The 18,626-nt window shown below is 38.1% G+C and overlaps 1 pseudogene; it reads left to right on the top strand.

Annotated features, from left to right (window-relative positions):
- The first annotated feature begins 836 nt into the window (after nt 1-836).
- On the top strand, nt 837-3,255 carry LOC101976555 (heat shock protein HSP 90-alpha pseudogene; annotated as a pseudogene).
- The last annotated feature ends 15,371 nt before the right edge of the window (nt 3,256-18,626 follow it).

The raw sequence follows: 18,626 nt of genomic DNA, 5'->3' as shown, positions 1-18,626 counted from the left end.
ATACACCACAAAACCAAATATACTAATTAATAAGTGGGCAAATGAACTAAACAGACACTTCTCTAAAGAAGAAATACAAATGGTCAACAAGTACAGGGAAAAATGTTCAACATCATTAGCAATTAAGAACATGCAAATCAAAACTATACCTAGATTTCATCTCATGCCAGTCAGAATGATAGTTATCAAGAACACAAATTATAATAAATGTTCAAGAGCATGTAGAGAAAAAGGAACATGTTTACACTGTTAGTGCAATTATAAATTATTACAACCACTATAGAAATTAATATGGAGACTCCTCAGAAAACTAAGCATGGAACCACCACATTGCCCAGCTGTACCACTTTTCAGTATTTATCCTGAAGATTTAAAGGCAGCTTACTATAGTGATACATGCATACCTATGTTTATAGCAGCACAATTCATAATAGCCTAACTATGGAACCAGACTAGGTGTCTATCAGTGGATGAATGGACAAAGAAAAAGGCATATATACACACACACATACATAATGGAGTTTTATAGAGCCTTAAAGAAAAATAAAATTATGGCATTTGCAAGAAAATGGATAGAACTAGAGACTATAATGTTAAGCAAAATCAGTCAAACTCACAAGGTTAAGAGTCATATGTTTTCTCTCATATTTGGAAGCTAGAGAGGAAAAAGGAAAAGAATGGTGGGGGTGGGTCACCTGAATAAGGGAGATCAGTAGAGGAAAGGGCCAAGGAGTGAGAGGAGAGCAGGAGGGAGAAATGTTAGAAAGTGATGTTGGTTAAATTTTATTGTTCAGTTGCTTCAGCGTCCTGGTGCTGCTACGCCGCAGAGCCCGTGCAGTTGTCCAGCCAAAATGCCGGAGGAGACACAGACACAAGACCAGCCCATGGAGGAAGAGGAGGTGGAGACCTTCGCCTTCCAGGCGGAGATTGCCCAGTTGATGTCGCTGATCATCAACACTTTCTACTCAAACAAAGAGATCTTCCTGTGGGAGCTGATTTCCAACTCGTTGGACGCCCTGGACAAAATCAGACGTGAAAGCCTGATGGATCCCAGTAAGCTAGACTCCGGGAAGGAGCTGCATATTAACCTCATTCCAAACAAACAAGACCGAACCCTCACGATCGTGGATCATGGATATTGGAATTGGAATGACCAAGGCCGACCTGATCAATAACCTTGGTAGTATTGCCAAGTCTGGGTCCAAAGCGTTCATGGAGGCTTTGCAGGCTGGCGCAGACATCTCCATGATTGGCCAGTTCGGTGTCAGTTTTTATTCTGCGTATTTGGTTGCGGAGAAAGTGACTGTGATCACCAAGCACAACAATGATGAGCAGTATGCCTGGGAGTCCTGGCAGGGGGCTCCTTCACCGTCAGGACTGATACAGGAGAACCAATGGGTCGTGGAACAAAGGTCATCCTGCATTTGAAAGAAGACCAAACTGGGTACTTGGAGGAAAGAAGAATAAAGGAGATTGTGAAGAAACATTCCCAATTTATTGGCTATCCCATTACTCTTTTTGTGGAGAAGGAACGTGATAAAGAAGTCAGTGATGATGAGGCTGAAGAAAAAGAAGATAAAGAGGAGGAAAAAGAAAAAGAAGAAAAAGAGCCTGACGACAAACCTGAAATTTCAGGCTTGTCATCAGGCTCTTTTTCAGAAGGATGGTGACAAGAAGAAGAAGAAGAAAATTAAGGAGAAGTACATTGATCATGAAGAACTCAACAAAACAAAGCCCATTTGGACCAGAAATCCTGATGATATCACTAACGAAGAGTACGGAGAGTTTTATAAGAGCTTGACCAATGATTGGGAAGAACACTTGGCAGTGAAGCATTTTTCAGTTGAAGGACAGTTGGAATTCAGAGCTCTTCTTTTTGTCCCAAGACGTGCTCCTTTTGACCTCTTTGAAAACAGAAAGAAAAATAACAACATTAAGTTATACGTACGCAGAGTTTTCATCATGGATAACTGTGAGGAGCTAATCCCTGAATATCTGGATTTCATTAGAGGAGTGGTGGATTCTGAGGATCTTCCTCTAAATATTTCCCGTGAAATGCTGCAACAGAGCAAAATTTTGAAAGTCATTAGAAAGAATTTGGTCAAAAAATGCTTAGAACTCTTCACTGAACTGGCAGAAGATAAAGAGAACTACAAAAAATTCTATGAGCAGTTCTCTAAAAATATAAAGCTTGGAATACACGAATACTCTCAAAATCGAAAGAAGCTTTCAGAGCTGTTACGATACTACACCTCTGCTTCTGGGGATGAAATGGTTTCTCTCAAGGACTATTGCACCAGAATGAAGGAAAACCAGAAACACATCTACTACATCACAGGTGAGACCAAGGACCAGGTAGCTAACTCTGCCTTTGTGGAGCGTCTTCGGAAGCATGGTTTGGAAGTGATCTACATGATTGAGCCCATCGATGGGTACTGTGTCCAACAGCTGAAGGAATTTGAGGGGAAGACTTTAGTGTCTGTCACCAAAGAGGGCTTGGAACTTCCAGAAGATGAAGAAGAGAAGAAAAAACAGGAAGAGAAAAAGACAAAGTTTGAAAACCTCTGCAAGATCATGAAGGACATCTTGGAGAAAAAGGTTGAAAAGGTGGTTGTGTCAAACCGATTGGTGACCTCTCCATGCTGTATCGTCACAAGCACATACGGCTGGACAGCAAACATGGAAAGAATCATGAAAGCTCAAGCTCTCAGAGATAACTCTACAATGGGCTACATGGCAGCAAAGAAACACCTAGAGATAAATCCTGACCACTCCATTATTGAGACCTTGAGGCAAAAGGCAGAGGCTGACAAGAATGATAAGTCTGTGAAAGATCTGGTCATCTTGCTGTACAAAACTGCTCTCCTGTCTTCTGGCTTCAGTTTGGAAGATCCCCAGATCCATGCTAACAGGATCTACAGGATAATCAATCTTGGTCTAGGTATTGATGAGGATGATCCCACTGCTCACGACACCAGCGCTGCTGTAACAGAAGAGATGCCACCCCTAGAAGGAGATGATGACACATCACGCATGGAAGGACTAAGTTTCTGAAGAACCACTAATATGTGTGTCCCCCACTTTACCTTCATTCCTGATACCTTTTCAAGGATTTTTTTGTTCTTTGTTTTTGTTAACATTTATTAAAATGTGTATGGCATGACGATATCTACTTAAAGGGGAGATAAGATTTCTTTGTACTTTTAAGTGATATACTGTGATACTTTAGGCACTAAAGCAGAGCTAGTAATGCTTTTTCTAGTTTCACATTGGCTGATTTTAACAGGTTGAGATGTTTGTTCTAAGACATGTAACCTAACTTTGTAGTCTAAAGTGTTCCACTACCAAGTTGTATCCCTTAGTAGGCCAGACCAAATCTTTTGTCCCTGAAGTGTTCCAGGATAGACCTTGATGTTTAAAAGAAAGATATTTGTTAAAATGGCTTGAGTTTCATCTCATTAGGATCCCCCATAGTTACCCACTGTGCATGTACTAGTCCTTTAGAAACAAGTATGTGAAACAGACAACTGGCTGGGAGGAACTCTACAGGGCTTGTTTTCCAAAGAAAAGTATTTCAAGAAACAAAGCTTAAACCTCCCTTAGATGTGCTACAAAGCTGTTCAAAAAGTAACTCAGTAAGGCTTGTGAATGGAAATATGTAGTGCCCAAGTCAACATTCTGCTTTAAACAGTAATAAATGCAGATGAGTTAAAAATAAATAAATAAATAAATAAATTTTATTGTTATATTGTGTATATGTACAAATATGCAACAACAAATCCCATCAATATGTACAATTATAATGCACGAAAAATGATGAAAAAAACATAAAATCATCACTGGCTGATCTTTTGTAAATGAGAAAGGTACAGATCCACTGCTTCCTAATGAAGCCAATAATGGGAGAGATAAAGTGATGAAAGAAGATCTTTATTGACAACAAGCTGGCAGTTATAAGATGGGAACTCTAATCCTTAAAAAAAGGCATTTTTCTTAGGGGTTGTGGGCACAAAGCATATATAGGGATTTGGGGGGTATAATTTTAGTATTAGGTTGGTGAGGCACTGGGATAATCATAAATTTTATAGTGGTCGACTTTTTTATGCACATGCTGGTGTTATTTGAAGATTACCAAATGTCCTGGGTTCTGTAACTCCGAAGATAAGTTACTGATTAGAAAATTTCTTTTGTCAGGAATAGTAAATCTTTCAGTTAATCATTTAATACACAGAACAGGGGAGGAGAGCTAAAAGTCATTTTTTGCAAGAGAACAGTTTTAACTCACCAGGTGGCTTCACAATCAGAGGTGTATCTATAGCAAAGCTACTGGGAGACCAACCATATATTGCAAAGCAGTGTCAAATTAGTGATTTTAAAAGTCAAAAGCAAATGAAACTAGAGAGTTTATTTAGTTTTTTCATTGATTACACTATGAGATAAGCTGGAGAACTATATAAACCTCCTATAATTGAAGAAACTCTATTTATAATAAAAAAATTACAAAAGTCCTTAAAATAAATCCACAGGTCATAGAGCAAACTTTTTAGTGTCTGCTCCTTGGAAAAGAAAAAAAAAACCCAACAATTATACAACCTTCAACCTGGCAATTATACGTATTGGAAATGCCATTTTTATAAAAGCCCCTTCCAATATCATTGGAAAGGACCATATCAGGTGGTGGTAGTGTTGTTGTTGTTGTTGTTGTTGTTATTATTATTATTATTATTATTATTTTGAGTTACCAGGGATTGGTCTAAGGGGCATTTGACCACGGAACTACATCCCCAGCCCTAATTTGTATTTTATTTAAAGACAGGGTCTCATTGAGTTGCTTAGTGCCTCACTGTTGCTGAGGCTGGCTTTGAACTTGTGATCCTCCTTCCTCAGCCTCCTGAGCCACTGGGATCACAGGTATGCACCACTGCCCAGCCTATATCAGAATATTGTGTCCCTATGCCTGGTAAATCATCAAATATCACCTACTTACTCAATTCTATGAAGAAATAAACTAATACCTTAAGTGATCTTATACCTAGTTTAGGAGACAAATTAAAAAGTTTGTGTGATGCAAAAATTAGCTATGCTACTATATGCCAATAGTGGTTTACCTTAAATAGAAATCAAGAAAGCAGTAACATTCACAGTAATTACAAAAATAGCTAGAAATAAATTTATTAAAAGAGGTGAAGGAGGGCTGGGGATGTAGCTCATTTGGTAGATAGAGTGCTTCCCTTGCATGCACAAGGCCCTGGGTTCAATCCGAAGGAGAAGGAGAAGGAGAAGGAGAAGGAGAAGGAGAAGGAGAAGGAGAAGGAGAAGGAGAAGGAGAAGGAGAAGGAGAAGGAGAAGGAGAAGGAGAAGGAGAAAGGTCCCTACAAGGAAATGTATTGGTGAAAGAATTTAAGGAGGAAAGGGCACAAAAATAGCAGGAAGACATCTCATGTTCATTGATTGGAAGAATCAATATTGTTAAAATGTATATACTACCCATTGTGATCTACAGATTCAGTGCAATCCCTATCAAAACACCAGTTTTCCCTGAACTAGAACAGTCCTAGGATTTGTATGTAAAACTTAATTTATAAAATATCACATTGTATTCCATTAATATGTATAGTCTTTGTTCTTTTATTTATCAGTTAAAAATAAAAAAATATGGAGACAAAATCATTGGTTTAGATCAGGCTTTAGCTGGTTAAAATCCTTAGTAACGATGCTATATTCTTTGTATGTGTGTCTAGGGGTATTGGGGTTTGAACTCAGGGGCACTTAACCATTGAGCTACATCCTCAGCCCTTCTTATTTATTTTTAAATTTTGAGACAGGGTCTCAGTATGTTGCCTAGGTTGATCTTCAATTTTCAGCCTCCTAAGGCACAGAAATTATAGTTATGCCCCACCATACCTGGCTCTTGCTATTCTTTTTATTATTTATATTTTTGTGGTACTGGCGATTGAACCCAATGCCTCACTCATGTTAGGGAAGTGCTTTACCACTGAGCTACATTGCCCTTGCTATTGCTAGTATTTTCTGTAACATCTTGTCATGTTGTGTCACTATTTTTTTAAAACATTTCTCCTACCAAAATAATGGTTGTATAGTGACTGGAGGAAACAATTAACCCTTACTGGGAACATACTGTTGAAAAATATTAAGATATTGACTAAGCCCTGCTTTCTAACCATTTTCTTGTTTCTCAAATATGACCTTAATCTCTCTATATACAGTCATCTCTTTTCCTCTTCCATGTGACCTGACTTTCTGGGAATGAACCTTCCCAGGTCTGAAGGAACAAGATCTAATAAAAATCAACACATGAACCAAAGATTTATCATCAGTGCTTCCTGTTAAAGAGATCATGATCAAAACACAGGAAATATGAAAATACAAAGAAAATTATAGTGAAAGCAACATTGAAAGTATTTCTCAAAATGGAGGCAGGAGGCCATTATGAAAGCTGTACTAGCAGCTTCCTGGAATGTGAATTGTGGTTACCCACACACTTTGACCACAGACATCTGGAATGGTCTAAATGATTGGAAAATTAAATTGTACCCAGAGGCTCAAAGTATATATCAAGAGATTATTGGATATTTCTATTCTGTTTATACATTCTTTTTTTTAATCTCCTATGGTCACATAACTCATGTTCCTGTTCTTATTCCAAATATAAGCTTCACTTTTCCTTCATTCCTTGGAACACTGATTCAGAAATATCTGAAATCATGTCTCTTGAATTGCAGTTCATAAGATCCCAAATAATGTCCTTTTACTTAAAAATCTAGAGATAATTTATTTTACATTCATGTATTATTACAGCATAACATAGAGAAATCAAAAGAATGTCTTGCTGGCAATGTTCCTATGATAACATCAAGTGAGAGAGTATTTCCTTTTTCATCACAAATTTTAGTAATTTAAGTTTTCTTTCTCTTTTTCTTCTTTTGCATAGTTAAGAGTTTATCAATTTTATTTATTTTTTTCAAAGAACCTTTCATTTTATCTTTTTTTAATTGTTTCTTTTCTTTCGATTTCATTAATTTCAGCTCTGATTTTAAATTATTTCCTGTCTTTTACTGCTTTTGGTGTTGGTTTGTTATTCTTTTTCTAGGGCTTTCAGATATAATGTTAGGTCATTCATTTTTTGACTTTTATTATTTTAATGAATGAGTTCAATGCAATAAACTTTCCTCTTAGACTGCCTTCATAGTGTCCCAGAGATTTTTTTTACATGGACACAATACATTTATTTGGTTTCTTTATTTATTTATTTATTTATTTTTTGTGGTGCTGAGGATTGAACCCAGGGCCTTACATGTGTGAGGCAAGAGCTCTGCCACTGAGCCACAACCCTGGCCCAGAGATTTTGATATATTGTATCAGTGCTCTCATTTACCTCTAAGTATTTTTTTTAATTTCCTCCCTGATTTCTTTTGCTATCTATTCGCCATTCAATAGCATGTTATTTAGTCTCCAGGTGTTGGAGTAGCTTCTATTTTTTATTTTGTCATTGATTTCTTGTTTCACTCCATTATGTTCTGATAGAATGCAGAGTAGTGTTTCTGTTTTTTTTTTTTTTTGTATTTGCTAAGAGTTGTTGTGGCATAACCTATGGTCTATTTTAGAGAAGGATCTATGTGCTGCTGAGAAGAAAATGTATTCACTTATTGATAAATGAAATATTCTATATATGTCTGTTAAGTCTAAATTATTGATTGTATTATTGAATTCTATAGTTTCTTTGTTTAGTTTTTGTTTGGAAGATCCATCCCGTGGTGAGAGAGGTGAGTTAAAGTCACTCAGTATTATTGTGTTGTCATCTGTTTGGTTCTTGAATTTGAGAAGGGTTTGTTTGATGTACGTAGAGGCTCCATTGTTTGGGGCATAGATATTTACTACTGTTATGTCTTGTTGATGCATGATTCCTTTAATCAATATAAAATGTTCTTTATCCATTCTGACTAACTTTGGCTTGAATTCCACTTTATCTGATATGAGGATGGAAACCCCTGCTTTTTACATAGTCCATGTGAGTGGTATATTTTTTCCCAATCTTTCACCTTCAGTCTGTGGATGTCTTTTCCTAAGAGATGAGTCTCTCCAAGACAGCATATTGTTGTATTGTTGGGTCTTTTTTTAAAAATCCAATCTGCCAGTCTATATCTTTTGATTGATGCATTTAAGCCATTAACATTCACCATTATTATTGAGATGTGATTTGTATTCCTGGTTATTTTGGTTTATTTTTGGTTTTTAACTTAGTTTCTCCTTTGGTTGACTTTTCCTTTAGTGTCGTTCCTCCCTTTGCTGGTTTTCATTTTTTTTTCTTCCTCATGGAATATTTTGCTGAGAATGTTCTGTAGTACAGGCTTTTTAGTTGTGAATCTTTTTAAATTTTGTTTATCATAGAATATTTTTATTTTCATCTTCAAATCTGAATCTTGGTTTTCCTGGATACAAAATTCTTGGTTGGCATAAATTTTCTTTCAGAGCTTGATATAAATTATTCCAGAACCTCCTGGCCTGAGGGTTGGTGTTTAGAAATCAGCTGAGATCCAAATTGGTTCCCCCCTATATGTAATTTGATTTTTTTCTCTCTTTAAAATTTTGTTTTTAAAGAGACTGATTTTTTTCAGTCTTTAAAATGCTATCCTTATTCTGTATGTTAGCCATTCTCAATATAATGTGTCATGGTGTGGGTCTGCTGTAATTTTATACATTTTGGGTCCTATAAGCCTCTTATAGTTGATTTTCCATTTTATTCTTTAGATTTGGGAAAGTTCTGATATTATATTATTGAAAAGATTGTGCATTCCTTTGGTTTGTATCTGCATGCCTTTGTCTATTCTGATAATTCTTAAATTTGGTCCTCTCATGTTATCTCATAGTTCTTGGAAGTTCTGTCCATGGTTTCTTACCATCTTTTCTGTACGATTGACTTTATTTTCAAGAGTACATATTTTGTCTTTATTGCCTGAGGTTGTATGTTCCAAGTGGTCTAGTCTGTTAGTGATACTTTCCATTGAATTTTTAATTTGGTTTATTGTTTCCTTCATTTTGAAGATTTCTACTTGATTCCTTTTTATAATCTCTGCCTCTTAATTGAAGTGATCTTTCACTTCCTGTATTTTCTCTCTGATACCATCCTTTGTTTCAAGGATCAATCTAACTATGTACCTCTAAACTCCTTCTCAGCATTTCTTCTACTGTGTTGTCTACGGATTCTATCGTTGGAACATCTTGGTTTGTTTGAGGAGCTTTGTTCCCTTGTTTTCTCATGTTCTTTGTGTGTCATCCCATCTAGTGGTATGGATCTGAGGCAGTACAATTTCTACCCTGTAGTCTTATAGTGCCCATTTAGGCTTCCAGTACCTCACCCTTAAGTGGGAGAACAATATTAACAGCACCCACTGCAAACGTTATATGTCTTAAACCAAATAGCTCCTATTAAGGTGTCTAGTTTTGTTTCAATAAACAGAAATGATTCATTCAATTATTGTCTGCAATATAAACAGTAAGTTTCCAAAAAGGATTTACCATTTCAAATGATGGACAAAGAGGGAACAGGGGTAGTGTAGGATGTGATATTTGTGAGGGAGAAGGAGAGAAGATAGAGGTAAAAATTTATAGTAAGAGTGAAGGAGGAATTAATAGAGGTTGGCTGTTAGCATGAGATGAGTGAGAAAGAGAATCCAGGGAGACAGATAAGTGAGAGAAAAAATATATATATATACAGATTTTTTAAAAGTAAAAATATAAGAATACACAACAAAACTGTAATATACTATTCATACATTCCATTCCTCAATAAATTGATGCATGAAAAATATTTGGATTCAAAGATGGTAGATACATGAGAGAGAGGGCAAAAAAAAAAAGGAGGTCTCAATGGAAAATTAAGCAACTGTTTCCTTTGGCTTTCGAAAATTTTTCTCAGCTTCCCTTCTCTGCTAATACGTGGGGTTGTCTGAAGTTTGGTGGTAGCTCCAGTCCAGTGGATGCCTGACTGGTTGGCTGGGTGAGGTGATAACAAGATGCCCTCCCAATCTCCTCCAGTTTTCCCACCCATTATAGTCAGCCCCTTCTGTCCTGCACACTTCAGGATTCACTGAGCTGGAGAGAGACATTTTTCTCTCCAGTTTCTCCAACCTGTACTCACCCAGGGGGAAATACCCCCATTCTCAGGCTTTCCACAGGCCTACCAGGCCCAGACTGGCTCACACATATCCAGCTGCAATCTGACAGATCTGGGTTCCAGATTCCCCAGGCTCTGCCTTGCTGCAGTCCCAAGATCTAAATGCCCTTTCAACTTGAAGAGACTCCACCAGGGATGTGCTCACACAAAGGCATGACCCTGCAAAGAGGCAGCCAGATAGCAGCCACTAGCACATTCAGAAGGAAGACCTCAGGTGCAACCAGACTTGCAGCTACCCCGACAATATATCTCCAGGCACTGGTCAGTATCCCTAGACTGTGGCACCTGTGCCCAGAGATGGTAGCAAACCTGTAGGCTCTGCTGGGTGTCCCAAGATGTCAGCGGTCATATGTAACCAAACCTTCGGGGTACACTGACAATGGACTTCCAGGCAGCAGCGGGCGGGTAAATGGCGAGTCATGGGCTGGTGAATGTCAGGTGGCAGGTGAACATCTGGCTGCAGGTGATGGGCAGGAAAAAGGCAGTCAAATGGACAAATAGTGGGCGATCATCAGCAATCAATAAGTGATCTTGATTTGGGTCTTCTAGGCCCTGGCCATTGTCCCAAGACCAGAGGCTGCTGCGTAGAGATGGTTATAGCAGTTGCCACAGAGTCACAAGATGGAGATGACTGCTGAGGTAGCAGCTGTGGGCGGCTCAGTGATGGTGTGTGGCCAAGTTCATAGATCTTATTTATTTTTAATGATGTAATAAATCCAAAATTAAAGCTTGTACCTTAATAACCCACATAATGGTATAATACTTTCCAACCCCATCTCTACCTTCCTCACATCAAGCAATTATCCTAATACTGTTGATCATTTTCTTGATTTCCTTTTTCATTGTTTCATTGTAGCCACATATATTCCTAAAAATCAGATTTTTATTTCAGTTGTTTTTAATTGTATAAAACAGTATCATGCTTATGAAATATTTTTAAACTTAATGTTTTTCAACTTAATACCATATTTCTAACATATTATGACATGTTGCTGTAAGTTTAATTGCTGTATAATATTGAATTGTATGACCACCACAATTTATTCATCTACACTCCATTTGACAGGTATTTGAATTGTTTCCAGGATTTTCCCTATTTCAGTGCTACTATGAGCAATTTTGTATAGGAAATTTTGTACATGTATAGGCATTTTTCTCAGGTATGTATCTAAAAGAACTGTAGGATTATTGGCTGCACACATAGTTTAAATGCTACATATACAAAATGTATAAACAATCTGTAAGAAATCTTGTGGACAATCCTTTGTATTGTCATATTTTAATTTTGCTATTAAAATTGGTATATAATTGTATCTAATTTTGGGCTTGATTTCCATTTCCCCAATTACTAATGACATTGAATGCCTTTTTAAATGTTTATTAGCACAGGGTGTGGTGAGGCACACCTGTAATCCCAGAAGCTGAGGAGGTTAAGGCAGGGGGATCCTGAGTTCATAGCCACCCACAGCATTTTAGTGAGGCTGTACGCAACTCATCAAGACCCTGTCTCTAAATAAATATTAAAAAGGGCTGGGGATGTTGCTCAGTGTTAAGTGCCCTTGAGTTTAGTCCCTGGTACCAAAAAAAAAAAAAAAAAAAGAAAAAAAATTTGTTGGCTTTATGGGTTATCTTGTATAAAATACTTATTTATAACTTTAGTCATTTTTTCTGTTGGGTTGTTAATTCTCTTTTTTAATTATTATTTTTAAATTGACAAATAAAATTGTATGTATTTGTCATGTACAATGTGAAGTGTTGGAGTATATGTACATTGTGGAGTGGTTAAATCTAGTTAATCAATTACTTCATATGATTATTATATAATATCCATTCTATCTACATTTTTCAAGAACTCAACGTATCATAATTAATTGAAGTTACCCTGATGTACAAGAGATATCTTGTGCTTAGAACTAACTAACACTGTCCACAATGCCCCTTGCCCTGCAACCTCTCTTTTTTGTGTGGTGCTGGGGATTAAACCCAGAGCCTTGTGCATGCTAGACAAGCACTCTACCAATTGAGCTATACCCCCAAGCCACTCTGTAACCTCTCCAGACTCTGAAAAGCACCATTCTACTCTCTTCTTCTTTTGAAATGAAATGGAAAAACATGTATTAAAATATCCACAGAAGAACAATTGAAAAAGAAAAGTTCAAAAAATAATAATGAACTTATTGGTTTTTTTCTAGATGGATACATTTCCATTGAGAAACTAGGTAGTTATGAATTTTAATATCTTAAGTTATTTATTTTAGGTGTTCCCTTACAAAATCACACATAATTTTAAGAGGTCTCATTCTGCCAGTAACAAGTCATGGGAAGGGCAGGTCTGCCACATGGATGTTGTCTGCAGCCAGGCACCAGAATGCTGAGGCACAGGGGAAAGGGGAAAAAAATCTAAAGGAGGTGGTTTGTGGAAGTTAGAAGACCCTGGAGTGAGAGGCTCCACTTTGAGATGTTTGCAACAGGGAAGCCTGCCAGCAGACCAAGCTAGAGATACTGGAAGCTGACTGCCCTTGTGGTGTAGAGGGTTTCCTGTGAGGGCCTGGAGAAGAAATCTTCTGCCACTAGGGAGAGTGCTTACATTACAAGATGTCTGCTGGGACAGGAAGACAATGAAGTCAAGCACAGGAAGGAGGTGATGTGGGCAGAGAGGGAGAAAAGACTACAAGTGTCATTTGAGTATACTCACCACAAAGCACCAGCTTCACAAACACACCATCTTGGTACCAAAAGGAGAAATTAGGGCTCTTGCTGTGAGGCAGTATCAGGAATGTATAGTTCATTCACAGGAACATCTTACAGAGAATGCCCCCTTTCTCAGTAAAAGCTGTCAGGAAGTATCACATTTTGTAAATGCACACACTTGGACTCTTGACATTTGTACCATTTCCCCCTTAAACATGGCCTTTATCAGCCACACCATTCCCAAAGTCTGGAAGTGTCACTGTCTTGACATGATTTTGAAGAATGCATTCCTTCTCTCTTTCCCCTTGAAGCACATAGAAGAGGTCTTCTAAAGACTGCTATAGTTTTCAAAATGGGTGCAAAAAAGCTTTAGGGTACAAAGACTTTGCAGAAATGGCTAAGAGGAGGCCACAGAGGAGGCACAGGACACAAGGATGAATGCCTCTGATTCCAGGTGGAATATGCAGGATGACCCACCCAATCTTGCTTGCTTACATATACATGTAATAGCAACAGACAATTTCTCAGAAAATAAAAGACTTCATGTACAAGACAGTTAGTTTTAAAACTTGTATGGCCTATCTCTATTTTATCATCTCATGTACCTTTAAACCTAAACCTTACATTATTACCTTTATAATCCTCTTAGGATTCAGCTTTCAAACACTCTCCAAAAAGTGACTGAGGTGGGAAGGAAGAGAAAGCAGCACATGGGGGAGGACCTCAACTAAATGGGAAGAAGCCATTCATTACCTCTCATTCGCGCTTATCAACATATTCTATAGGCCAACTAGATGGCATTAATCCCATAACTATGGGCTTCCAGACAGTTTTAATGGAAAAATTCTTTTAAAACATTCCTAGTAAAACATGAATACTCACAGACTTTAGGTGGGGCAAGAGGTGGTCAATGGTAGAAAATGAGTTTTGGGGAGAAAAATCACCACTACTTTTCTTTTTTCAAAAATTTTTATTATTAGTTGTTCAAAACATTACAAAGCTCTTGACATATCATATTTCATACATTTGATTCAAGTGGGTTATGAACTCCCATTTTTACCACGTATACAGATTGCAGAATCACATCGGTTACACATCCACACTTTTACATATTGCCATACTAGTGTCTGTTGTATCCTGCTGCCTTTCCTATCCTCTACTATCCCCCCTCCCCTCCCCTCCCATCTTCTCTCTCTATCCCATCTACTGTAATTCATTTCTCTCCCTTGTTTTTTTCTTTTCCCCTTTCCCATCACTTCCTCTTATATGTAATTTTGTATAACAATGAGGGTCTCCTTCCATTTCCATGCAATTTCCCTTCTCTCTCCCTTTCCCTCCCACCTCTTATCCCTGTTTAATGTTAATCTTCTTCTCATGCTCTTCCTCCCTGCTCTGTTTTCAGTTGCTCTCCTTATATCAAAGAAGACATTTGGCATTTGATTTTTAGGGATTGGCTAGCTTCACTTAGCATAATCTGCTCTAGTGCCATCCATTTCCCTGCAAATGCCATGATTTTGTCATTTTTTAGTGCTGAGTAATACTCCATTGTGTATAAATGCCACTTTTTTTATCCATTCATCTATTGAAGGGCATCTAGGTTGGTTCCACAGTCTAGCTATTGCGAATTGTGCTGCTATGAATATCAATGTAGCAGTATCCCTATAGTATGCTCTTTTAAGGTCTTTAGGGAATAGTCCGAGAAGGGGAATAGCTGGGTCAAATAGTGGTTCCATTCCCAGCTTTCCAAGAAATCTCCATACTGCTTTCCAAATTGGCCGCACCAATTTGCAGTCCCACCAGCAATGAACAAGTGTACCCTTTTCCCCACATCCTCGCCAACACTTATTGTTGTTTGACTTCATAATGGCTGCCATTCTTACTGGAGTGAGATGGTATCTTAGGGTGGTTTCATTTGCATTTCTCTGACTGCTAGAGATGGTGAGCATTTTTTCATGTACTTGTTGATTGTTTGTATGTCCTCCTCTGAGAAGTGTCTGTTCAGGTCCTTGGCCCATTTATTGATTGAGTTATTTGTTTTCTTATTGTTTAATTTTTTGAGTTCTTTGTATACTCTGGATATTAGGGCTCTATCTGAAGTGTGAGAAGTAAAAATTTGTTCCACCTCTATTTTTCTTCATCTCATTATTTATCAATTCCAAGTAATAGGAGGGCAGTAGAAAAAAAAAAAACCAAAATAATCAGAAAGCTCCCAAATGGGAACTGAGAAGAGAATCTTAAAGTAGCAGTCCTGGGCTGGAGATGTGGCTCAAGTGGTAGCGCGCTCGCCTGGCATGTGTCTGGCCCAGGTTCGATCCTCAGCACCACATACAAATAAAGATGTTATGTCCGCTGAAAACTAAAAAAATAAATATTTTTAAAAAAATTCTTTTTTTAAAAAAAATAAATAAAGTAGCAGTCCTAACCCTACGTGAGTTTTAAAAATCTTGGCCCCATTTGTAGTTGGGTCATCTGGCCCAGTTACTGTGGCTATAAAACCAGGGCTAAGCATACTACTTTGAAAGACACTGAAACTGGAGGAAACTTGTCACAAACACCCTATCAGCTGCGAAACTGCTTGTGCCACCAGCAGACTGGTGTAAATATTCAGCATCTGACTAAGACTCCAGAGCTGCTCAACCTGATCGGCCATGATATTTTTCCCATGCTTGAGAATGCAGAGCTGTACTTCAACATGGACCATGGCTACCTGGAGGGCCTGGTGTGAGGATGCAAAGCCAGTCTAGAAAGACTGTATCAACCTGGTCCAGTGTGAGACACTTGAAGATCTGAAAATTCATCTCCAGACTACTGAGTATGGCAACTTCTTAGCTAATCAAGTGAATTCTCATACTGTTTCCAAAACTGACAGAGATGATGAAAAAGTTATGCAGAGAATTTGACTATTTTCAGAATCATTCCCTGTAGCCCCAAGGCACATTTTTAACTTACATGATGTAAGTTATGGCAGGAAGCTCTAATAAGCCCCATTGTGCCCATGCAGATGCCCCTAACAGTAACAGCAGGGTATTAGGTCCAAAGGGACTTAAGACTTTTCTCATTATTTGTAAATTTGAATGCATTTAAATTTTAGCAATAAGCTCACAGCCACATTTTCACATTATAGAAAATGTATCATAAATTTGTAAAGATTTTGTAGGTGATACTGGCCTCCTTATAAAGACATGTTTTCATTTTAAAAATAATTAAGTGGTACTTTATGCTTAAGGCAAATTTTATGTAGCACTTTTTACATTATTTGTGAGAGTAGGGTTGAAGTATCACAAACTGTTCTTCATGTTACTTCTACCTCTCCTCATTCCCCTTGGGACAGTATAAGTGTCCCCTGTCATAGTTACATATGTGTTACTTTTATCCATCACCGGTGGTTCCAGCCTTTTAATGTATTGGCTCCTCATTCTAATAAACCTTTTGGCAATAATAAATGCTAGAGATGATGTAGAGAAAAAGGAACACTATTTATACTGGTGGTGGGATTGTAAATTAGTACAACTACTACTATGTATTTTTCAAAAGACTAGGGATGGAACCACCATATGACCCAGCTATGCTACTCCTCAGTATTTATCCTAAGGATTTAAAGTCACCATAGTGTAGCAATACATGAATGCCCATGTTTATAGCAGCAAAATTCACAGTAGCCAAATTATGAAACCAGCCTATGTACAGTGGATGAATCAATAAAGAAAATGTGGTATGTATACACAAATAAAAAGAAAATTATGGCATTTACAAGAAAATGGATGGAACTTGAGAACATTATGTTAAGTGAAATAAACTAAACTTAGAAGGTCAAGGGTTATATGTTTTCTGTCATATGTGGTAAAAAGGGAAAGAAAGGTATGGGTACATCTCTTAAAAATCAAAGGGAGATCAGTAGATTAGAAGAAAGGGACCAGGGGAAGAGAGGAGAAGAGGGAAAAGGGAAATATTGGGAAATGATATGGGCCAAATTATATCATTATATTGTGTGCATGTATGAATATGAAACAGCAAAACCCACCATTATGTACAACTATAATGTACTATTAAAAAATAAGGGACAACATTTGAACTCCCACATCATAATAAATTGTACTTCTATTAATCTAATGAATAAATTATATCCAGTGCCTAAATGAGCCATTTGAAATACCTTTGTGCCTCTCTAATTCTCCTAGCTGACAAACTAGGGAAAAAGGTCTGTAGTAGACAGGTTGTTTATTATGTAGATAAAATTTGGATGTGAGGTAAAAAAAAATGATGACTACTAGGTCCAAGCCCTATATTTGTGCTGGGAACCCAGACACTCAATATATTTGTGGAAAGATGTTAACAATGAAGCAAAGACTGGATTGTATAAGCCAAAAATTAGTCAAAAGGAAACAAATGAATAGGGCTTCCTGGCAAACTCTGGGCTCAGCAGTAGAGATAGGAAATTAGAAAAATGTATATAAATAAAAGAAACTGGGCCTTGGAGCGCATGAGTGCAAGAGGGCTCTGGGAGATGATCTAGGATGTTTAGAGGCAGATTCCAAGAGAAGAGAAAGGCTAAATGAGCAGATTGAAGAGGCACCTTCTAAAGGGTAGTTTCACATCTGCATCTTTAACTGGTATCATGTAAAATAATGGTGCTGCCTTAAGGATCAGTGTTGAGAGCCACAGCCAAAGGGGCCCCAGCAAACTTCCAGCTGCTGGCTGATGATCCAGCTGCCAGCAAACTTCCAGTTGCCGGCTGATGATTGGCTCACAGTGGCCCCAGCAACATCTAGCTGATTGGCTCCTCTGCGGTGATGTTCATTGGGCTGTTTCCCTGCCCTTCAGACTGCCAGCTGATGATTGGCTCACAGCGGCCCCAGCAACATCTAGCTGATTGGCTCCTCCACGGAGCTGCTCATTGGGTGACTTCTTTGGCTCTGCCCACGCAACCCAGCCAATCGGCCTCAAGAGCAGGAGGATTGGGGGAGGTTGAGAGGCTGGTGTGGGAGAGAGGCTTGTGGAAGCTGGTGGTGGCAGTTGGGCTCTGAGGGTTTTTCCCTGGAGCTGTTTTGTTTGGCGTTTGTAGTTCTAAAAATAAAGTTAGTTTCTTTTTGACAAGTGGCTCCTGATTTGTGCCAAGCCAGACTTCGGCATTTGGTGGCTCGCACGGGGAGCGACTGAGGGTAAGTAAACTGCTCGCCCCTGAGGGCAGGGCGAGAGAATGGGGAGCCATTCTAAGATTCCTCTTTTGTTTTGCTTCATTTTTGTTTTAACTTGCCTGTCCCTGGAGATGAGTGAGAGGGAAGAAAAACCACTCACATCTGAGGAAAAACTATTTGCGTTTGAGGAACAGATAGGGAGAAAGGACAGATGCATATGTCAGGAGGATAGAAAGGCTGTTATAATGATTTTGTGTGGTTCCCTTTTTATTGGATTCTGTCTCGGTTTTGTTTGGCGTCATCTTGTTGGGTTGTATTATAGTAGAAATACGGGATCAGCAATTAGTAAAAAACAAACCGAAAGAGTGTTAAGTAAATTGTTAGAGGAAGGAAGCTTCCCAGTAAAATCAAGAGCAGTCAGGGCATACGTTGATATAATACAAGAATATAGCCCATGGCTTTTTAAGGAGGAGTTGTTAGATATATCACAATGGAACCATCATGGTGAAGATTTAAAAAGAATAGAAAAGAACAACCCAGGGACTCTGCCAGTTGGCACATTGTCATTGTGGACGTTGGTATCTGGTTTGCTTAGTCCAAAGCCT

Source organism: Ictidomys tridecemlineatus, chromosome X (assembly GCF_052094955.1).
Source record: "Ictidomys tridecemlineatus isolate mIctTri1 chromosome X, mIctTri1.hap1, whole genome shotgun sequence".
Taxonomy (NCBI): domain Eukaryota; kingdom Metazoa; phylum Chordata; class Mammalia; order Rodentia; family Sciuridae; genus Ictidomys; species Ictidomys tridecemlineatus.
This window is presented reverse-complemented; position numbering and strand designations above follow the sequence as displayed.